Below are 12,744 nucleotides of genomic sequence, written 5' to 3' on the forward strand. Positions count from 1 at the left end.
CTGTATACCTTGGACCTTCTTATTGACGATGAAACACAGAAATTGCATCCGAATTTAATACAAAAAGCACAATGCCGACTTAAGTACAAGAGGACTGACACTCTCACTTTCTATGATTTGAACCTCTCCTGTGAGTCCAGTTTTAGATTCCGATGCTTCACTTCAGATTTACTGTATACCTTGGACCTTCTTATTGACGATGAAACACAGAAATTGCATCCGAATTTAATACAAAAGGCACAATGCCGACTTACATACAAAAGGACTGACACACTCACTTTCTATGATTTGATCCTCTCCCGTGAGTCCAGTTTCAGATTTTGATGCTTCACTTCAGGTTTACTGTATCCCTTGGACCTTCTTATTGACGATGAAACACAGAAATTGTATCCGAATTTAATACAAAAGGCACAATGCCGACTTAAGTACAAGAGGACTGACGCTCTCACTATCTATGTTTTGAACTTCTCTTGTGAGTCCAGTTTTAGATTCCGATGCTTACTTCAGGTTCACTATATCCCTTGTACCTTCTTATTGACGATGAAACAAAGAAATTGCATCCGAATTTAATACAAAAGGCACAAAGCCGACTTAGTACAAGAGGACTGACCCTCTCACTTTCTATGATTTGAACCTCCCCTGTGAGTTCAGTTTTAGAATCCGATGTTTCACTTCAGGTTTACTGTTACCCGTGGACCTTCTTACTGTCGATGAAACACAGAAATTGCATCCGAATTCAATACAAAAGGCACAATGCCGACTTAAGTACCAGTGAACTGACACTCTCACTTTCTATGATTTGAACCTCTCCTGTGGGTCCAGTTTTAGATTACGATGTCTCACTTCATGTTTACTGTGTACCTTGGACCTTTTTATAGACGATGAATCACAGAAATTGCATCCGAATTTAATATAAAAGGCACATTGCCGACTTAAGTACAAGAGGACCGACACTCTAACTTTCTATGATTTGAACCTCTCCTGTGAGTCCAGTTTTAGGTTCCGATGCTTCACTTCAGGTTTACTGTATACCTCGGAACTTCTTAATAACGATGAAAGACAGAAATTACATCGGAATTAAATTCAAAAGGCACAATGCCGACTTAAGTACAAGAGCACTGACACTCTAACTTTCTATGATTTGAACCTCTCCTGTGAGTCCAGTTTTAGATTAAGATGCTTCACTTCAGGGATACAGTATCCCTTGGACCTTCTTATTGACGATGAAACACAGAAATTGCATCCGAATTTAATACTTAAAGCACAATGCCGACTTACGTACAAGAGGACTGACACTAACTTTCTATGATATGAACCTCTCCTTTGAGTCCAGTTTTAGATACCGATGCTTCACTTCAAGTTTACTGTATACCTTGGACTTTCTTATTGGCGATGATACACAGAAATTGCATCGGAATTAAATTCAAAATTCACAATGCCGACTTAAGTACAAGAGGACTGACACTCTAACTTTCTATGATTTGAACCTCTCCTGTGAGTCCAGTGTTAGATTCCGATGCTTCACTTCAGGTTCACTGTATCCCTTGGACCTTCTTATTGACGATGAAACACAGAAATTGCATCCGAATTTAATACAGAAAGCACAATGCCGACTAAATTTCAAGAGGACTGACACTCTAACTTTCTATGATTTGAACCTCTCCTGTGAGTCCAGTTTTAGATTCCGATGCTTCACTTTAGGTTTACTGTATACCTTGGACCTTCTTATTGACGATGAAACACAGAAATTGCATCGGAATTAAATTCAAAACACACAATGCCGACTTAAGTACAAGAGGACAGACACTCTAACTTTTTATGATTTGAACCTCTCCTGTGAGTCCAGTTTTAGATTCCGATGCTTCACTTCAGGTTTACTGTATCCCTTGAACCTTCTTATTGACGATGAAGCACAGAAATTGCATCCGAATTTAATACAAAAGGCACAATGCCGACTTAAGTACAAGAGGACTGACACTCTAACTTTCTATGATTTGAACCCCTCCTGTGAGTCCAGTATTAGATTCCGATGCTTCTCTTCTGGTTTACTGTATCCCTTGGACCTTCTTATTGACGATGAAACAAAGAAATTTCATCCGAATTTAATACAAAAAGCACAATGCCGACTTACGTACAAGAGGACTGGCACTAACTTTCTATGATGTGAACCTCTCCTGTGAGTCCAGTTTTAGATTCCGATGCTTCACTTCAGGTTTACTGTATCCCTTGGACCTACTTATTGGCGATGAAACACAGAAATTGCATCCGAATTTAATACAAAAGGCACGATGCCGACTCACGTACAAGAGGACTGACACTAACTTTCTATGATATGAACCTCTGCTGTGAGACCAGTTTTAGATTCCGATGCTTCACTTCAGGTTTACTGTATCCCTTGGACCATCTCATTGACGATGAAACACAGAAATTGCATCCGAATTTAATACAAAAGGCACAATGCCGAATTAAGTACAAGGGGACAGACACTCTCACTTTCTATGATTTGAACCTCTCCTGTGAGTCCAGTTTTATATTCCGATGCTTCACTACAGGTTTTCTGTATCCCTTGGACCTTCTTATTGACGATGAAACACAGAAATTGCATCCGAATTTAATACAAAAGGCACAATGCCGATTTAAGTACAACAGGACTGACACTCTCACTTTCTATGATTTGAACCTCTCCTGTGAGTCCAGTTTTAGATTCCGATGCTTCACTTCAGGTTTACTGTATCCCTTGGACCTTCTTATTGACGATGAAACACAGAAATTGCATCCGAATTTAATACAAAGGTCTCAAGCCGACTTAAGTACAAGAGGACTGACTTTTTCACTTTCTATGATTTGAACCTCCCCTGTGAGTCCAGTTTTAGATTCCGATGCTTCAGTTCAAATTTACTGTATACCTTGGACCTTCTTATTGACGATGAAACACAGAAATTGGATCCGAATTTAATACAAAAGGCACAATGCCGACTTAAGTACAAGAGGAATGACACTCTAACTTTCTATGATTTGAATCTCTCCTGTGAGTCCAGTTTCAGATTCCGATGCTTCACTTCAGGTTTAATGTATCCCTTGGACCATCTTATTGGCGATGAAACACAGAAATTGCTTCCGAATTTAATGCAAAAGGCACAATGCCGACTTAAGTACAAGAGGACACACACTCTCACTTTCTATGATTTGAACCTCTCCTGTGAGTCCAGTTTTAGATTCCGATGCTTCACTTCAGGTTTACTGTATCCCTTGGAAATTCTTATTGACGATGAAACACAGAAATTGCACCCGAATTTAATACAAAAGGCACAATGCCGACTTTAGTACAAGAGGACTGACACTCTAACTTTCTATGATTTGAACCTCTCCTGTGAGTCCAGTTTTAGACTCCAATGCATCACTTCAAGTTTACTGTATCCCTTGGACCTTCTTACTGACGATGAAACACAGAAATTGCATCCGAATATAATGCAAAAGGCACAATGCCGACTTAAGTACAAGAGGACTGACACTCTCACTTTCTATGATTTGAACCTCTCCTGTGAGTCCAGTTTTGGATTCCGATGCTTCACTACAGGTTTTCTGTATCCCTTGGACCTTCTTATTGACGATGAAACGCAGAAATTGCATCCGAATTTAATACAAAAGGCACAATGCCGATTTAAGTACAAGAGGACTGACACTCTCACTTTCTATGATTTGAACCTCTCCTGTGAGTCCAGTTTTAGATTCCGATGCTTCACTTCAGGTTTACTGTATCCCTTGGACCTTCTTATTGACGATGAAACACAGAATCTGCATCCGACTTTAATACAAATGTCTCAAGCCGACTTAAGTACAAGAAGACTGACTTTTTCACTTTCTATGATTTGAACCTCCCCTGTGAGTCCAGTTTTTGATTCCGATGCTTCAATTCAAATTTACTGTATACCTTGGACCTTCTTATTGACGATGAAACACAGAAATTGGATCCGAATTTAATACAAAAGGCACAATGCCGACATAAGTACAAGAGGAATGACACTCTAACTTTCTATGATTTGAGTCTCTCCTGTAAGTCCAGTTTCAGATTCCGATGCTTCAGGTTTAATGTATCCCTTGGACCATCTTATTGGCGATGAAACACAGAAATTGCTTCCGAATTTAATGCAAAAGGCACAATGCCGACTTAAGTACAAGAGGACTCACACTCTCACTTTCTATGATTTGAACCTCTCCTGTGAGTCCAGTTTTAGATTCTGATGCTTCACTTCAGGTTTACTGTATCCCTTGGAAATTCTTATTGACGATGAAACACAGAAATTGCATCCGAATTTAATACAAAAGTCACAATGCCGACTTAAGTACAAGAGGACTGACACTCTAACTTTCTATGATTTGAACCTCTCCTGTGAGTCCAGTTTTAGACTCCAATGCATCACTTCAGGTTTACTGTATCCCTTGGACCTTCTTACTGACGATGAAACACAGAAATTGCATCCGAATATAATGCAAAAGGCACAATGCCGACTTAAGTACAAGAGGACTGACACTCTCACTTTCTATGATTTGAACCTCTCCTGTGAGTCCAGTTTTAGATTCCGATACTTAACTTCAGGTTGACTGTATCCCTTGGACCTTCTTATTGACGATGAAACACAGAAATTGCATCCGAATTTAATACAAAAGGCACAATGCCGACTTAAGTACAAGTGGACTGACACTCTCACTTACTATGATTTGAACCTCTCCTGTGAGTTCCGTTTTAGATTTCGATGCTTCACTTCAGGTTTACTGTATCCCTAGGACCGTCTTATTGACGATGAAACACAGAAATTGCATCCGAAAATAATACAAAAGGCACAATGCCGACTTAAGTACAGGAGGACTAACACTCGAACTTTCTATGATTTGAACCTCTCCTGTAAGTCCAGTTTTAGATTCCGATGCTTCACTTCAGGTTTACTGAATCCTTTGGACCTTCTTATTGACGATGAAACACAGAAATTGCATCCGAATTTAATACAAAAGGCACAATGCCGACTTAGTACAAGAGGACTGATCCTCTCACTTTCTATGATTTGAACCTCTCCTGTGAGTCCAGTTTTAGACTCCAATGCTGCACTTCAGGTTACTGTATCCCTTGGACCTTCTTATTGACGATGAAACACAGATATTGCATCCGAATTTAATACAAAAGGCACAATGCCGAATTAAGTACAAGGGGACAGACACTCTCACTTTCTATGATTTGAACCTCTCCTGTGAGTCCAGTTTTGGATTCCGATGCTTCACTACAGGTTTTCTGTATCCCTTGGACCTTCTTATTGACGATGAAACGCAGAAATTGCATCCGAATTTAATACAAAAGGCACAATGCCGATTTAAGTACAAGAGGACTGACACTCTCACTTTCTATGATTTGAACCTCTCCTGTGAGTCCAGTTTTAGATTCCGATGCTTCACTTCGGGTTTACTGTATCCCTTGGACCTTCTTATTGACGATGAAACACAGAATCTGCATCCGTATTTAATACAAATGTCTCAAGCCGACTTAAGTACAAGAGGACTGACTTTTTCACTTTCTATGATTTGAACCTCCCCTGTGAGTCCAGTTTTAGATTCCGATGCTTCAGTTCAAATTTACTGTATACCTTGGACCTTCTTATTGACGATGAAACACAGAAATTGCAAGCGAATTTAATAAAAAAGGCACAATGTCGACTAAAGTACAAGAGGACTGACACTCTAACTTTCTATGATTTGAACCTCCCTTGTGAGTCCAGTTTTAGATTCTGATGCTTCACTTCAGGTTTCTGTATCCCTTGGACCTTCCTATTGACGATGAAACACAGAAATTGCATCCAAATTTATTACAAAAGGCACATGCCGACTTAAGTACAAGAGGACTGACACTCTCACTTTCTATGATTTGAACCTCTCCCGTGAGTCCAGTTTTAGATTCCGATGCTTCACTTCAGGTTTTTTGTATCCCTTGGACCATCTTATTGACGATGAAACACAGAAGTTGCATCCGAATTTAATACAAAATGCACAATGCCGACTTAAGTACAAGAGGACTGACACTCTCACATTCCATGATTTGAACCTGTCCTGTGAGTCCAGTTTTAGATTCCGATGCTTCACTTTAGAGTTACAGTATCCCTTGGACCTTCTTATTGACGATGAAACACAGAAATTGCATCCGAATTTAATACAAAAGGCACAATGCCGACTTAAGTACAAGTGGACTGACACTCTCACTTACTATGATTTGAACCTCTCCTGTGAGTCCCGTTTTAGATTTCGATGCTTCACTTCAGGTTTACTGTATCCCTAGGACCGTCTTATTGACGATGAAACACAGAAATTGCATCCGAATTTAATACAAAAGGCACAACGCCGACTTAAGTACAGGAGGACTAACACTCGAACTTTCTATGATTTGAACCTCTCCTGTAAGTCCAGTTTTAGATTCCGATGCTTCACTTCAGGTTTACTGAATCCTTTGGACCTTCTTATTGACGATGAAACACAGAAATTGCATCCGAATTTAATACAAAAGGCACAATGCCGAATTAAATACAAGGGGACAGACACTCTCACTTTCTATGATTTGAACCTCTCCTGTGAGTCCAGTTTTGGATTCCGATGCTTCACTACAGGTTTTCTGTATCCCTTGGACTTTCTTGTTGACGATGAAACGCAGAAATTGCATCCGAATTTAATACAAAAGGCACAATGCCGATTTAAGTACAAGAGGACTGACACTCTCACTTTCTATGATTTGAACCTCTCCTGTGAGTCCAGTATTAGATTCCGATGCTACACTTCAGGTTTACTGTATCCCTTGGACCTTCTTATTGACGATGAAACACAGAATCTGCATCCGAATTTAATACAAAAGTCTCAAGCCGACTTAAGTACAAGAGGACTGACTCTTTCACTTTCTATGATTTGAACCTCCCCTGTGAGTCCAGTTTTAGATTCCGATGCTTCAGTTCAAATTTACTGTATATCTTGGACCTTCTTATTGACGATGAAACACAGAAATTGGATCCGAATTTAATACAAAAGGCACAATGCCGACATAAGTACAAGAGGAATGACACTCTAACTTTCTATGATTTGAATCTCTCCTGTGAGTCCAGTTTCAGATTCCGATGCTTCAGGTTTAATGTATCCCTTGGACCATCTTATTGGCGATGAAACACAGAAATTGCTTCCGAATTTAATGCAAAAGGCACAATGCCGACTTAAGTACAAGAGGACTCACACTCTCACTTTCTATGATTTGAACCTCTCCTGTGAGTCCAGTTTTAGACTCCAATGCATCACTTCAGGTTTACTGTATCCCTTGGACCTTCTTACTGACGATGAAACACAGAAATTGCATCCGAATATAATGCAAAAGGCACAATGCCGACTTAAGTACAAGAGGACTGACACTCTCACTTTCTATGATTTGAACCTCTCCTGTGAGTCCAGTTTTAGATTCCGATACTTCACTTCAGGTTGACTGTATCCCTTGGACCTTCTTATTGACGATGAAACACAGAAATTGCATCCGAATTTAATACAAAAGGCACATGCCGACTTAAGTACAAGAGGACTGACACTCTCACTTTCTTTGATTTGAGCCTCTCCCGTGAGTCCAATTTTAGATTCCGATGCTTCACTTCAGGATTACTGTATCCCTTGGACATTCTTATTGACGATGAAACACGGAAATTGCATCCGAATTTAATACACAAGGCACAATGCCGACATAAGTACATGAGGACTGACACTCTCACTTTCTATGATTTGAACCACTCCTGTGAGTCGAGTTTTAGATTAAGATGCTTCACTTCAGGGATACAGTATCCCTTGAACCTTCTTCTTGACGATGAAACACAGAAATTGCATCCGAATTTAATGCAAGAGGCACAATGCCGACTTAAGTACAAGAGGACTGACATTCTCACTATCTATGATTTGAACCTCTCCTGTGAGTCCAGTTTTAGATTCCGATGCTTCAGTTCAGGTTTACTGTATCCCTTGTACCTTCTTATTGACGATGAAACACAGAAATTGCATGGAATTAAATTGAAAAGGCATAATGCCGACTCAAGTACTAGAGGACTGACACACTAACTTTCTATGATTTGAACCTCTCCTGTGAGTCCAGTTTTAGACTCCAATGCTTCACTTCAGGTTTACTGTATCCCTTGGACCTTCTTCTTGACGATGAAACACAGAAATTGCATCCGAATTTAATGCAAGAGGCACAATGCCGACTTAAGTACAAGAGGACTGACATTCTCACTATCTATGATTTGAACCTCTCCTGTGAGTCCAGTTTTAGATTCCGATGCTTCAGTTCAGGTTTACTGTATCCCTTGGACCTTCTTATTGACGATGAAACACAGAAATTGCAAGCGAATTTAATAGAAAAGGCGCAATGTCGACTAAAGTACAAGAGGACTGACACTCTAACTTTCTATGATTTGTACCTCCCTTGTGAGTCCAGTTTTAGATTCTGATGCTTCACTTCAGGTTTCTGTATCCCTTGGACCTTCCTATTGACGATGAAACACAGAAATTGCATCCAAATTTAATACAAAAGGCACATGCCGTCTTAAGTACAAGAGGACTGACACTCTCACTTTCTATGATTTGAACCTCTCCCGTGAGTCCAGTTTTAGATTCCGATGCTTCACTTCAAGTTTACTGTATCCCTTGGACCTTCTTATTGACGATGAAACACAGAAAATGCATCCCAATTTAATACAAAAGGCACAATGCCGACTTAAGTACATGAGGACTGACACTCTCACTTTCTATGGTTTGAACCTCTCCTGTGAGTCCAGTTTTAGATTAAGATGCTTCACTTCAGGGATACAGTATCCCTTGGACATTCTTATTGACGATGAAACATAGAAATTGCATCCGAAATTAATACAAATGGCACAATGCTGACTTAAGGAGAAGAGGACCGACACTCTAACATTCTTTGATTTGAACCTTTCCTGTGAGTCCAGTTACAGATTCCGATGCTACACTCCAGTCTTACAGTATACCTTGGACCTTCTTATTGACGATGATACACAGATATTGCATCCGAATTTAATACAAAATGCACAATGCCGACTTAAGTACAAGGGGACTGACACTCTCACATTCCATGATTTGAACCTCTCCTGTGAGTCCAGTTTTAGATTCCGATGCTTCACTTCAGGGTTACAGTATCCCTTGGACCTTCTTATTGACGATGAAACACAGAAATTGCATCCGAATTTAATACAAAAGGCACAATACCGACTTAAGTACAAGTGGACTGACACTCTCACTTACTATGATTTGAACCTCTCCTGTGAGTCCCGTTTTAAACTCCAATGCATCACTTCAGGTTTACTGTATCCCTTGGACCTTCTTACTGACGATGAAACACAGAAATTGCATCCGAATTTAATACAAAAGGCACAATGCCGACTTAAGTACAGGAGGACTAACACTCGAACTTTCTATGATTTGAACCTCTCCTGTAAGTCCAGTTTTAGATTCCGATGCTTCACTTCAAGTTTACTGAATCCTTTGGACCTTCTTATTGACGATGAAACACAGAAATTGCATCCGAATTTAATACAAAAGGCACAATGCCGACTTAGTACAAGAGGACTGACCCTCTCACTTTCTATGATTTGAACCTCTCCTGTAAGTCCAGTTCTAGATTCCGATGCTTCATTTCAGGTTACTGTATCCCTTGGAATTTCTTATTGACGATGAAACACAGAAATTGCATCCGAATTTAATACAAAAGGCACAATGCCGAATTAAGTACAAGGGGACAGACACTCTTACTTTCTATGATTTGAACCTCTCCTGTGAGACCAGTTTTAGATTCCGATGCTTCACTACAGGTTTTCTGTATCCCTTGGACCTTCTAATTGACGATGAAACCCAGAAATTGCATCCGAATTTAATACAAAAGGCACAATGCCGATTTAAGTACAAGAGGACTGACACTCTCACTTTCTATGATTTGAACCTCTCCTGTGAGTCCAGTTTTAGATTCCGATGCTTCACTTCAGGTTTACTGTATCCCTTGGACCTTCTTATTGACGATGAAACACAGAAATTGCATCCGAAATTAATACAAATGTCTCAATGCCGACTTAAGTACAAGAGGACTGACATTTTCACTTTATATGATTTGAACCTGCCCTGTGAGTCCAGTTTTAGATTCCGATGCTTCAGTTCAGGTTTACTGTATACCTTGGACCTTCTTGTTGACGATGAAACACAGAAATTGGATCCGAATTTAATACAAAATGCACAATGCCGACTTAAGTACAAGAGGAATGACACTCTAACTTTCCATGATTTGAATCTCTCCTGTGAGTCCAGTTTCAGATTCCGATGCTTCACTTCAGGTTTAATGTATCCCTTGGACCATCTTATTGGCGATGAAACACAGACATTGCTTCCGTATTTAATGCAAAAGGCACAATGCCGACTTAAGTACAAGAGGACTCACACTCTCACTTTCTATGATTTGAACCTCTCCTGTGAGTCCAGTTTTAGATTCCGATGCTTCACTTCAGGTTTACTGTTTCCCTTGGTAATTCTTATTGACGATGAAACACAGAAATTGCATCCGAATTTAATACAAAAGGCACAATGCCGACTTAAGTTCAAGAGGACTGACACTCTAACATTCTATGATTTGAACCTCTCCTATGAGTCCAGTGTTAGATTCCGATGCTTCACTTCTGGTTTACTGTATCCCTTGGACCTTCTTATTGACGATGAAACACAGAAATTGCATCCGAATTTAATACAAAAAGCACAATGCCGACTTACGTACAAGAGGACTGACACTAACTTTCTATGATATGAACCTCTCCTGTGAGTCCAATTTTAGATTCCGATGCTTCACTTCAGGTTTACTGTATATCTTGGACCTTCTTATTGACGATGAAACACAGAAATTGCATCTGAATTAAATTCAAAAGGCACAATGCCGACTTAAGTACAAGAGGACTGACACTCTAACTTTCTATGATTTGAACCTCTCCTGTGAGTCCAGTTTCAGATTCCGATGCTTCACTTCAGGTTTAATGTATCCCTTGGACTATCTTATTGGCGATGAAACACAGAAATTGCTTCCGAATTTAATGCAAAAGGCACAATGCCGACTTAAGTACAAGAGGACTGACACTCTCACTTTCTATGATTTGAACCTCTCCTGTGAGTCCAGTTTTAGATTCCGATGCTTCACTTCAGGTTAACTGTATCCCTTGGACCTTCGTATTGCCGATGAAACACAGAAATTGCATCCGAATTTAATACAAAAGATACAATGCCGACTTAAGTACAAGAGGACTGACACTCGCACTATCTATGTTTTGAACCTCTCCTGTGAGTCCAGTTTCAGATTCCAATGCTTCACTTGAGGTTTACTGTATCCCTTGTACCTTCTCATTGACGATGAAACAAAGAAATTGCATCCGAATTTAATACAAAAGGCACAATGCCGACTTAAGTACAAGAGGATTGACACTTTCACTTTCTATGATTTAAGCCTCTCCTGTGAGTCCAGTTCTAGATTCCGATGCTTCACTTCAGGTTTACTGTATACCTTGGACCTTCTTATTGACGATGAAACACAGAAATTGCATCCTAATTTAATACAAAAAGCACAATGCCGACTTAAGTACAAGAGGACTGACACTATCACTTTCTATGATTTGAACCTCTCCTGTGAGTCCAGTTTTAGATTCCGATGCTTCACTTCAGATTTACTGTATACCTTGGACCTTCTTATTGACGATGAAACACAGAAATTGCATCCGAATTTAATACAAAAGGCACAATGCCGACTTACGTACAAGAGGACTGACACACTCACTTTCTATGATTTGATCCTCTCCTGTGAGTCCAGTTTCAGATTTTGATGCTTCACTTCAGGTTTACTGTATCCCTTGGACCTTCTTATTGACGATGAAACACAGAAATTGCATCCGAATTGAATACAAAAGGCACAATACCGACTTAAGTACAAGAGGACTGACACTCTCACTTTCTATGATTTGAACCTCTCCTGTGAGTCCAGTTTTAGGTTCCGATGCTTCACTTCAGGTTTACTGTATACCTCGGATTTTCTTAATAACGATGAAACACAGAAATTGCATCGGAATTAAATTCAAAAGGCACAATGCCGACTTAAGTACAAGAGGACTGACACTATAACTTTCTATGATTTGAACTTTTCCTGTGAGTCCAGTTTTAGATTCTGATGCTTCACTTCAGGTTTCTGTATCCCTTGGACCTTCCTATTGACGATGAAACACAGAAATTGCATCCGAATTTAATACAAAAGGCACATGCCGACTTAAGTACAAGAGGACTGACACTCTCACTTTCTACGATTAGAACCGCTCCCGTGAGTCCAGTTTTAGATTCCGATGCTTCACTTCTGGTTTACTGTATCCCTTGGACCTTCTTATGGACGATGAAACACAGAAATTGCATCCGAATTTAATGCGAAAGGCACAATGCCGACGTAAGGACAAGAGGACTGACACTCTCACTATCTATGTTTTGAACCTCTCCTGTGAGTCCAGTTTTAGATTCCGATGCTTCACTTCAGGTTCACTGTATCCCTTGTACCTTCTTATTGACAAAAAAAACAGAGAAATTGCATCCGAATTTAATACAAAAGGCACAATTCCGACTTAGTACAAGTGGACTGACCCTCTCACTTTCTATGATTTGAACCTC

The sequence above is a fragment of the Schistocerca americana genome, chromosome 2 (genome assembly GCF_021461395.2).
Source record: "Schistocerca americana isolate TAMUIC-IGC-003095 chromosome 2, iqSchAmer2.1, whole genome shotgun sequence".
NCBI classification, from domain to species: domain Eukaryota; kingdom Metazoa; phylum Arthropoda; class Insecta; order Orthoptera; family Acrididae; genus Schistocerca; species Schistocerca americana.